At 46.6% G+C, this 10937-nt stretch overlaps 1 pseudogene; it reads right to left on the reverse strand.

The window, feature by feature from the left end:
* LOC105448286 overlaps positions 1 to 10937 on the reverse strand; it is a 275446-nt pseudogene that overhangs the window by 55225 nt on the left and 209284 nt on the right.

A 10937-nucleotide genomic window follows, 5' to 3' on the forward strand; every position in this document is an offset into this window, starting at 1 on the left:
ACTCACGTGTCGTGAACGAGAAACTTGTCGCCGTTTTTCTCGACGCAGAAGCCCTTGCTGGTGATTTCGGAACCGTTGACGGTCACCAAGTCCGTAATCCCCGACTGGAACCACCGGCCGTACCATTCCTCCGGGAACGTGCAGCCTGAAAACAGAGGGACGGTTACAGAGGGGGGAGGTTTTGCTTCCAGCCGCCTGCGGGCGTTGGGCGATATATATATATATATATATATATATATGTATACATATTGTATACTCGCTCGGTCGGAAAGTTTTCAGATTTTAATCTGAGGACCCGAACCTGCGCGGCGCGCCGACACGTCCGCATCGAAAAACGCAAAACAATCCGAACCCACCGCGGCCGTGGCTACGATATTTTTCAGCCGTTGATCGCGCCCGGCGCGAGCAGCCAGCGGGCTTGTACGCGTCAGGGTTACCGTTCTCCAACAGCGTGCGGCCGCGAGGAAACGTAATGAAACAATTGTAACCGCCGTTTCTCTTTCCTTCTCTCGCCCCCTCCCGCGGAGGACGGAAAATGTCGAGCCCCGCAGGATTATTTTCTCGTTCCCTCGCGAGAGAGAGAGAGAGAGAGAGAAACGCGCGGCGACTGCACGAGCTGAAAAGCCGATGTTTCTCTTCAAAGTCGAGGGAAGAAAATACGTGGCAGTGTAATACTATATCAACGAACGGGGATAATTCCATCCTGTTGTCTATTACACGGGAGATCCCCGCCCGTTAAACTGATTGCGACGGTCTGTATTTATTTCTATGGATTATGTGCAGATGTAGTCAGAGCCCTGTATTGGGATACGTTTATGCGGGGCGTACAGGATGTTACATTTTAAATTCCGGGATTTGATATCTGGGGAAAACCCAACAACAGAAAAGAAAAACGTTACGTTCCCCGGTATCATGTAATATCATATATTATCGTGTAATGCAATCTCAATGCATACGTCGTATAATGTGATTTCCGTATCAAAATATACTCTCTTCCCTATATTCGATGTTTCCTGTATCTTCGTATATACGTTTGGATAAATCGAGATAATGAAAAAAAATCACCGTCCATTTCCATTGCTTTTAATAAATAATCGGATCGTGATCCGTTACGGAGTGGTCATCGGTGGTTGCTCGACGGGGGACGTGCGGCCTTTCTCACTCCTTCCATTTCTCTCCGCCACCCTTCGGTCGCCGAGCGTCTTTTCCGCCCGATTTTCCACGGGCCACGAGAGTAAATACGAGATTCCGCGAATATTTCGAATGCCCGTCGACAACGAACGGGGTCCGCCGCGAGCACAAACGAAGTTGTAAAAATGGAGAATCTCCTTAGAGAGATCGGATTATCGCGAAAGAGCGCGAGCGCGAGCGCAGACGAGAGAGAGAGAGAGAGAGAGAGAGAGTCGTTGATTCTCTCTTCGTCGCGCAACCGTTCATCCTCCTTGCTCTCCCTTTCCCCTTTCTCATTTCTCTCTTTCTCTCTCTATCTCTCACTTGCGTCTGCATCTGTAGCAACAGAGGATTACAACGAGGAGCGACGTCGCGATTAAGCATTGTTTGCCCGAAGCATTTTGCATTTAATAAGTCCAAGTGTTTCGGAATCCCCCGGATGAGCGGGGTACCGACGGGAAAGGAGTACGACGAGGCCGGAAGAAGCAAGGAGGAAGAGCGAGAGGAGATTGGGGGAGGGGGAGGAGAATTGGAGAACAGGAAAGACGACGGAATCTCGCGAATTCGCTACACGAAGATACCGGGGCTCCCTGCTCTCTCGCGGCTGTGCGTTTTGAAGTTACGAAAAGCGGAGAGTCGATGGAAACGACAGCAGATGGGATTTATTAATACTCGAGAGACAGACGGACGTGCGGCCTTTTGTGCCGACGCGTCGATGTGAACATCTCTCGCTCGTCTCTTTCTTCTCTCTCTCTCTCTCTCTCTCTCTCTCTCTCTCTCGCTCTTTCTCCGTTTCTCTCTCACTCACGTTGGAAATCGGATTGGTTTCTGGACATGCTCGGCCATTACCGTGGCTCTTAATTTCCAAGCTTCCGTAGATTACGCTCCACGGAGAGCTACAACACGTATCAAGTATCCCCTGTAGTTGTCAGTGTCTAATAGCAGATGTATCGCATGACTACGTTGTTTCCAGTCGCAATTGCGTCTTCAGTTACATTGAGATGCAACGCGTTTGTAGCTGATGCATACAGAGAGTTCTGCTCTTGAACAGTTTTGACGTTTCGAGCTCTTCATCAATGATAAATCCGAAACTGCATTGTAACTTGTAACTTCTACGTGACACTGCGTAATTTATCTATTACTCGTGTAATTTGCGAAATTTTGAATAACAGATAAACTGCTCCTTATTCCTTCCGATTGAAGCGTTCTCTTCGTAGCGTGCAATTCAAGAGCATACCACGCAGACCCGGACGTATAATTATCGTTACCGACATTACAGCGACGCGTGCTAAGTATTGCGGATCTTCACTCAGACGAGATGAGAGAAAGAATTACGGAAGATAAAGAAAAGAGCCAAAGTAAGAAAGTTAGAGGAAAGGATGGGAATAAAGTGAAAGAGCGAGCGAGAGAAAGAGAGGAGGAGGAAGGAAAAAAGATGGGAGTAGGTAGCCACGGTATAATTAACGGAAATTGGAGTTAGGTCAGAAAGCAAAGTTATCGGGGAGAGTTTCGTTGTCGGTGCGCACGGCACCGAGCCATTCCGCTCGTGCGCGAGCGCGTACGCGAGAGGACTGGCTTTTTCCGGGGCAGAGCAGCCGCTGATATAATTACTAATTAATTACCGTTCCTGCGGCACCGCGCCGCACTGTGCCGCGCCGCGCGTCGTTTCGACGGGCGCTCACTTAAAAGGACACCGTATGAACAGGAAAACGGAAGTGACTATAATTCCTCGCGGAGGCGCCTCCGAGCGAAGCGATATTGTCGCATCGCGACAACGAAAGCTCGTCCGTTGTAAGCAGCCTGTCGATACATCCGCGTTCGCAACTGCAACTATTTTAATAGCTGACATCACGTTCGGCCTTATTCAATTCTTCATAACGGAATGCATCTTCAATTTCGAGGATGACAAGCTGTTTTTTTTTGTTTCCTCGCCAGTTGGGAAACGCTTGTAACGCGACGTGTCGGCACGCTGATGAAAGGAGATCTGACAAGAGAACGTTGCAAAGATCGTTCCAGAAGGATCGTTTAAAATCTGGACAAATTTAATATCTCGATAGTTCCTTATTTTTCCTATTCATTTGTCTTCCGTTGAAAATTTTTGTCTTTCCGCATAATTCAATTAAACCGGAAACAACTTGTGTACAACAAATACAGCTGTGTAATTCGGAATTTCATAAACTTTCGAAAGAAAAAGCGTGGTTCACGAGGCATTTTTTACGCTGAAGTCTTTTTATTCGCGAACTCTCACAACGACAGTACATTTAATGTCCTTACGTATGATACGATCTTGATCATAAAGATCGCACCGTGGGGGGAACGATTTCCGGGGAAATAAGAGCGGATTAAAGCTCGACCCACCGTCGACCGAGCACTCGTATTTCCCGTAAACTGCGCGGACTTCTCCACAAAGAGGGAACTTGCCCGAAAAGAAGAAGCTCGCACATCTTGCGATGGAAGACGAGGGGAGCGAGGGCGTTTAGCCACGAATACGACCCACGGACCACCAGCAGATCGACCTCCAGGCAGTATCAAATTATTGTTCCTGATATCTCGACCTTCGCGATAAAATCTATGAGACCGGAATATTGTGCGCCGGAATCTCTGTCTTGTTGTCACGCAATTCAGTGACGCTAGAAATTGAAAAATACACGGAAGATTCTGTTAATAATCAATGATAATTTTCTCGAATGTCATTAGTCTCTTCGCGTTACGTTTTGGAGACACAATAATTTATGATAATCTCATATAAATTTTTCGAAAACAAATCATTAACTCTAATGTTCGAATATTTATGGAATACTTCATATCATCATGTTAACCAGCGCTGAATAAAGTAAAAAATCTACAAAATATCTACAATATTATTTATTAAAATTTATTAAAATTAATTTGAGCTGCGTACAGCTAATTTTCAATTATACCTGTTGTAATTTTTAGCTCTCGTTTTTTTTTTTTTAATTAACTTCCTCCACGGTTGAACATTGCCATGGAAAAGCTTAACAAGGAATATCATATTAAAACGAAGCAATACTTTACGAAAGCAGAAAAGGGGATTCGTACGAATGAACTTGGAGATATCGAAAGTCCCTGGAAACTCGATAAGAAACTTGGAAACTCACGTAGCCGGCCGTCGATCAATTCGTCATCAGAGGAGTTAAAAAATACATTATCGAAGAAGCGCACGAAGGGAAAAAGGAAAGAAGGGAACTACATAGAGATTAGCGATTTACACTTAGCCGACGTTCGCGAATTATTGAAAAAATCACTCGGGCGTGAGGCAGTTCGAGATAAACTTTCCGAGAGCGCAGCGGCACAAGATCTCCCAACAATAATTCAGTACTTCGCACACCGTACAACGCTGTTCCCAGGATACGCTCAAATAAAACAGCTGAAACGCCATTTCTTCAAAAAGGCAAGCGATAGGGATATATATATATATATATATATATATAAAGCGATCGCCAGCGATTGATACGTGAAAAATTTGCAAGACGACGGCTTGCGCAATCGATAATTTATATTTAACCGGCTTGGAATACGTGCATCACGTGAAAATGCATCTATCGATTGTTTTCGAGTTAGAGCGCGCCGTAGTAATTCTACCTCTCCAAAACGGTTAATCTGATTTTTACGTATTCGCGCGCACCTACACACGTACCTCGAGCGTCTATCGCCGAGAATGATCGGGTTTCGGGTGAAATAACTTGATTAAAATAATCTATCACCCGCTAGTGACAGGGATGATTGGCTATCTCAGTTAAATATGATGGAGGGGCCCATCTCTCTGTACTCGCGCGCATAAGCGTCCTATATATTCCTCTATCTGCCTTTCTCCGTCACTCTCTCTTTCACTTCCGCTCCGTATCCGCTCGCCCGTGTGCAGTTAGCCTGATATTTTCTCCTGGCTAGGCCACTCTCCACCTCTGTATCGACAGAGGCAAATTGATTGGTAATATGTGGGCACTGCCCATCTACCAACCTCTCCGTGACATTTACCAAACGGAAATGCCTCGTTTTTTCCGATATATCCGGGCTCGGAAGAGTCGCTGAGAGGGTTTTTACCGTAGGAAATGAATATTAGGAGCGGATACATCGTACATCGGCACCTGGCCGACGATATTACAACGTTCGGGGAACGCGCGCATACATACAGTTATATGGCGAGCGAAAAATAAAAAGGAGGGTGCCCGTCTGGAAACAGTAGTAACGGCCACTACGTGGTCAGACGGATGCGAGAAGCTTACAGAAAGTGGTACTGATTTTAAATTTTCTCACAAAATACGCGCGCCATCAGACGTATCATATATTATAAATGTTTCTCGCGTCAAATTAACATTCTGAAATCAACGGCCAGGAGCAAGTTGGAGCTTAATCATATTAAATCTAAGCGCGGGTATCCCAATCCCGCGGGCGTTGCGTGCAACCCCACGATTACGCACATGTGTCAGCGGGTGATCGCGTGTGCACATCGTGCGTGCAAATGCCGCGGGATACGTTCTGAGAAACATGTCAAATATGAGTGACAACGTCCTGCACAGATATGTAGGAATTAGGGAGCGTATTGGAAACCGATCGACGTACGGACCAACGAGACGGACCGAAGACGAATGTGTCAATCATCTCGATGGGATTGCACGTGACAGCCATATGGTCTTCAACTCACTCGAAGACACCTACAGTCCAGTGACTAGTTTACAGTTTCGACACATTCGTTATATGTCATTTTCTTATAGATTTACGACAATCACGCGAATGATTAAGGGACATTTGCTCTTTCCACAATACAAAATCGCCTTCAATATAAATTTAAAGTGTCGCGATGAAGTCAAACATGTTGGAGGGATGGTCCTGTAAAGCTTCGCGCGCGAGGAAGAAATAGTCGTGCTTTTCCTGACGTCATGTAACATTGATGGGTTGATTTTTCGTGCAGGGGGATGGAACCTGACAGTACACCGATACCTTTCTTCGGATTCTATCTCTTCCGCGGAAGGTTTCTTCTCTCAAACGAGCTACCATGTACGTGTCAACGGAATATCCCTTTTCACGGCGAGGCGGTGCACAAAGGGGAGCGAAAAATGTTTCAGCTCCGTTAAAAATTTCCTCTCACCGAGCGGTTGGCAAGGTGGATATTTAATTAAATACAAGAAATACAGAATCTCGCCACTCGGCGAGTGCGTTTTACGTGTGTGCGTTATATGTACGTATACAATGTGGGAGCGTGCACGCTTATACGTGATCAATATACTTATTATATGTATATCCGGGTCAGTGATTATCCGAGGGCCTTTGTTGAACGTTTTCCCCCATTGTTATTACACGTTTAAAGTAGTTTCTGGAACAAAAAATATTTGCATGCCGCAAGACGTAAAATGGGAACGCCTAACGTTATTAACGGCGCGGATGAAAGAAGGATGCCCAGGATTTTAATATAAAAGCGCGGACGAGTTCCGCCGTAAAGATGTTTTTATAACGCGTGTTTACGTAATGCGGCGCCTTCAACGTGAAGCGGCGAGTGAAATTGCATTCATTCAATTCTTAAGTTCGGTTGCGGAGCATCCGGTGTGTGTAATCGCCGCCCATCAACATACAAAAGCGTGCGTTCTGGAAACCTGGATACCATACGAGAATTACCCGCTCCATTGTCTTGCAAATTATTTTCCGACGGCGAAACTGTGCGTGGAAAACGTTAGAGAATGGTCGTATTTTATAAATTCACATTAATTAAATTTATGTGTGTGTGTGTGTGGGGAGGGGAGGGGTGTGCAGCTTATATACGCTTTCATCGCGAAACTTCCGCGTTTCACGTCGTGCAGACTAAAATCTCACATTCATCTGTCATATTCGTCTATCCAATAAGTATAAATTACAATTAATTCAATCCATTCCAGTTGCACCTCGTTCGACTTTTATCGCGGGCGCAAATAATATATCAAAATTTTCGTTCGATCGACAAACCTGCCGTTTGACATTCCCGCCGCGGGAAAAACCGTCTGCGGATCCGTACAAGAGATTTTTATTCCTGATACATTACGCTCGTAACTACTGCTCGGGAACACGCCGTTATACGGAGTTACGTTACGCGAGACCAAACGACGACAATGATTTCCTTCGTCACGCATCCGGCCGATTCTATCCGGCCACTTAAGATCCGGCGTTTCAATTTCGCGATATCATCGAATCTCTGATCGGGTAGCATTGTACGCGTAGCGGGCACGCCACATTTCCCAGGAAAAACCATTTTCCGCTCGGTGAGACTCTCGTCCTGCCGCCGCCGCCGCCGTCGTCGCCGCCGCCGCCGCCGCCGCCGCCGCATGCGAACTCGGCGTATTATAAATTGAGATAGAGGATCCTATATATACACGAATAACCGATGGCCGGGGAACTGTTGCGGGGGCGGATTCGACGCGGCCGAAAGCGATTGTGCAAGTTTTCCCCGCTTTCTTACCTTTCCTTTTTTGCTCTCTCCCTCTTTTTTTTTCTTTTTCCCCTCGTATACCTTTCATTCCGCTCCTCGATCTCTCTCGCCGTGCCACAGCCACCGATTCCATTCGTTTCGTCGGAAATTAAATACACAGGCGCCCCTCGCGCGCAACACCAGTCGGTCGGCTGTATACCCTTGGATAACCACACCCACCTACTTGTTGAGGAAAAGTTAAGGTAGAAACAATTCCACGCCGATTTTTCTTACGCGAGCTTGAGATACGGCGCGACGTTGATATACATATATATATATATATATATATATATATACGATCGCGAAAACGAATCAAGAAACAAATACGAGGTTTTATTGTTATGGCAAAAATCAACGTCACGAGGTTAAACATTTTTAGATGCAGCTTGTTGAATTATTCGAGTCAACGATTATTACACAGTCGATTCTCTCTCAGCAGAAATCTTATTGAACGTTCTTTTCGCGAGATAAAAAAAGAGACATAAATAATCCAGGCAGATGAAAGGCAATGAGAAAAAAGCCTGGCACGCTACGTGTAATATCAACGTAATTCGACGACTGCCAACGTCCTGCGACGTGCCACGTCTCCCGTGTAATCGTCCGCGCTTTTAATATCAGTCCCGGGAAATTTATTAAGGCCGGAGCCAATCAGATATTACGTCCGGTAATGTCTGGTGGCGTCGTTGAGAAATGAGAGTGGCTAATTATTTCCCATCCGCGCGACAACGACGCGACTAATTCACGCACGTGCGTGCGTCCACACGCGTGTACTCGCGTGTTGCGTGCACCGAACGATGTGCGAGACGCGCGCACCAGACGATTTTCCCGTCCGTTACACAACGATATCCCACCAGCCATTGCACAGTCGGGTAACTTTTTTCTCCCTCTCCTCCCCTCTTTTTTTTTGTTGTACCTGATTCCGCATCGGGAATGCCTAACCCCGGTCCTCCGCCGCCGAAAAAAGATACCGGGAATTGCGAAGGCGGAGGGAAGGGCATTTTCAATATCTGCTGTATTTCCGCCACCGCCGCCGTCTCTCCCTCTCCACCCTCTGGGATATCTACCAAGGGGTAACATTGTACGCGAGTTCCCCCCCCCTTTCGCCTTCCCTTCCCCCGTCACTGGATTTTAATATTTCAGGATTCAATGATACGCGGCGTCTACTCGCCCGGCTGTGCTCAACTTTAATCGATGAAACATCCTGTTGACGCCATTTTATTAGCCGTGAAAAGAGTGCCGCGCGATACAGATCCCAACGGGCAATTTACACAAAGCGTTCCTGCAGCGCGCAAATTGCAGGATTAATAATTTCAACTGTTAATTTATTTTAAAGATACACGACACCGTCCGCCGGTGTCGGGTCTGTCATGTCATCAGAGAAAATTGATCTTCTCTCCGAGTAATTACCGACTAATTAACATTTGCATGCATTTTTTCGCATCGCATGACACTTGGAAACGTTTTTCGAGTGTCATTGCCTGATATAACGCTTGAAATCGATTATCGAAACCGGAATGTGACACTTCGATGTAATGTAACGAGATGACAGCCGTCTCCCCCCCCCCTCCATCCCGCCTACCCCTCAGCTTCCCTACGGCACCGGCTGTGTTAAATTATCCGCGTCAATTTGGAAAATTCTATGTAACTCGCGTTGCGATATGATTCCCGGTGGAGGTATCAAAAGGGGTAAAAGCGGTATCGTCGCACACAATGGGGTCGATGAGGCGTGAGGTCCGCGCTATAAAATCAATTTAATGATTTCTCTTTGTTTACAGCTGTCGTACTTTACGTGTGGACATCAACGAGCCCGTGTATTCAATTGATTTCGATACGCCACTCGATACAATGCGATAACAGATCGGGAAACGCCAAAACATCCCGATCGACGGGCGGGAACATACTCTGAAATACGTAAAAATACACGCCCATTATCGAACCATACCGGAAATACAATGGAAACCAGCGGCGGATCTCGGATCTTTTTTCGGTCACGGAAAATCAAGCGATATATTCTCCGTTTTCATTCGCTATACGTGAGGCTCATTTGTCGTCTCGCAAATGACTTCGCTGATTATTGAAAACGTACGACTATTTGTTCGTATTTCTCATGTCTTACTTTGGCAGTGTATCGTACTTCTCTCTCTCTCTCTCTCTCTCTCTCAGCACTTACGGATAACAAATTGTGCCGCTTGTAATCGATATCGCGATAGTAATCCTATCGTTTCTCCGAGTACAGTTGAGAGATACGATTTATCGTTCCGACCGATTCCGCGCGATTCCTCATATCGTTCATAAAGCTTATCGATTCGCTCGGAGTCTCTCTCTCGCTCTCTTTCTCTCGCTCTCTCTCTCTCTCTCTCTCTCTTGCTCTATCTTTCCCCCAAAGCGTCAAGTCTGAGTTTCACTGACGGTATTCGTTATGAAGTTCGAGTAACGGCGGTGTAGTCAAGCTCCGAGGGAGGCAAGGAATGGAAGAGGTTCTTCGCCCCATCCCCTCGAATCCGGCATCCACCCTTGAGTTTATAATACGCCCCCATAACTGTATATTTCATGGAATCGCCGACTAACGCGCGGGAAGAGAATCCTCCCCCGGCACGGATTCCAAATATCTCCTTGAATTGTGCGTCGAAACGCGAATTATACGCATCTCCACGAGAGAGATACTTGGGCGAGATTTCGCGAGCGTTGCCGCCGGGGGGGAAAAGGGAGCGGCGGAGGAGGGGGGGGGAGAAGAGAGGGTTAGAATTTACGGCCGCGCAAAAGCGCGAAAGCGTTTATTACCATTTTGTACTACGTAATATTAAACGATCATGTGCGGCATACATTATAAATCCTGCGTATCATTACAAATCCAATAGCGCGCATCAGTCAAGTTGATTAAGTGCCGTTAATCGAGTGATTAACTAACCGTGTATTAGCGATTCCCCCTGCCCCTCTGGATCAGAAATTTCCCGGTAGGTACAGTCGAAGAGGGAAAATCGAATTAATACAGACCGCCGCTAATCGACGTTGCTACGATCAATTTTTGCTCCACGATCTCATTAAAAAAAAAAACACTCCTTCTCTCCGCTCATTTCTCGCGACGGCGCGACAAGGGCTCGCGCGGACTAATATCCGCGAATTTCATTAAGCCGAGCGTGTTAGCGGCGCGACGCACAGCGGCACGGCCGTCGTTATAAATAACAATAAGGCTCCACGTGGACGGCAAACATCGTAAAACCTTTCGCAAACACCGGGGGGTGGAAGCACTGTGTGCCGCCTACGCGACGGCGGCGACACGAGAGTTACTTTCTCTCTTTCTCTCTCTCTCTCT

The sequence above is a fragment of the Wasmannia auropunctata genome, unplaced genomic scaffold (assembly GCF_000956235.1).
Source record: "Wasmannia auropunctata unplaced genomic scaffold, wasmannia.A_1.0 LD336088.1, whole genome shotgun sequence".
In the NCBI taxonomy this organism is placed as follows: Eukaryota; Metazoa; Arthropoda; class Insecta; order Hymenoptera; family Formicidae; genus Wasmannia; species Wasmannia auropunctata.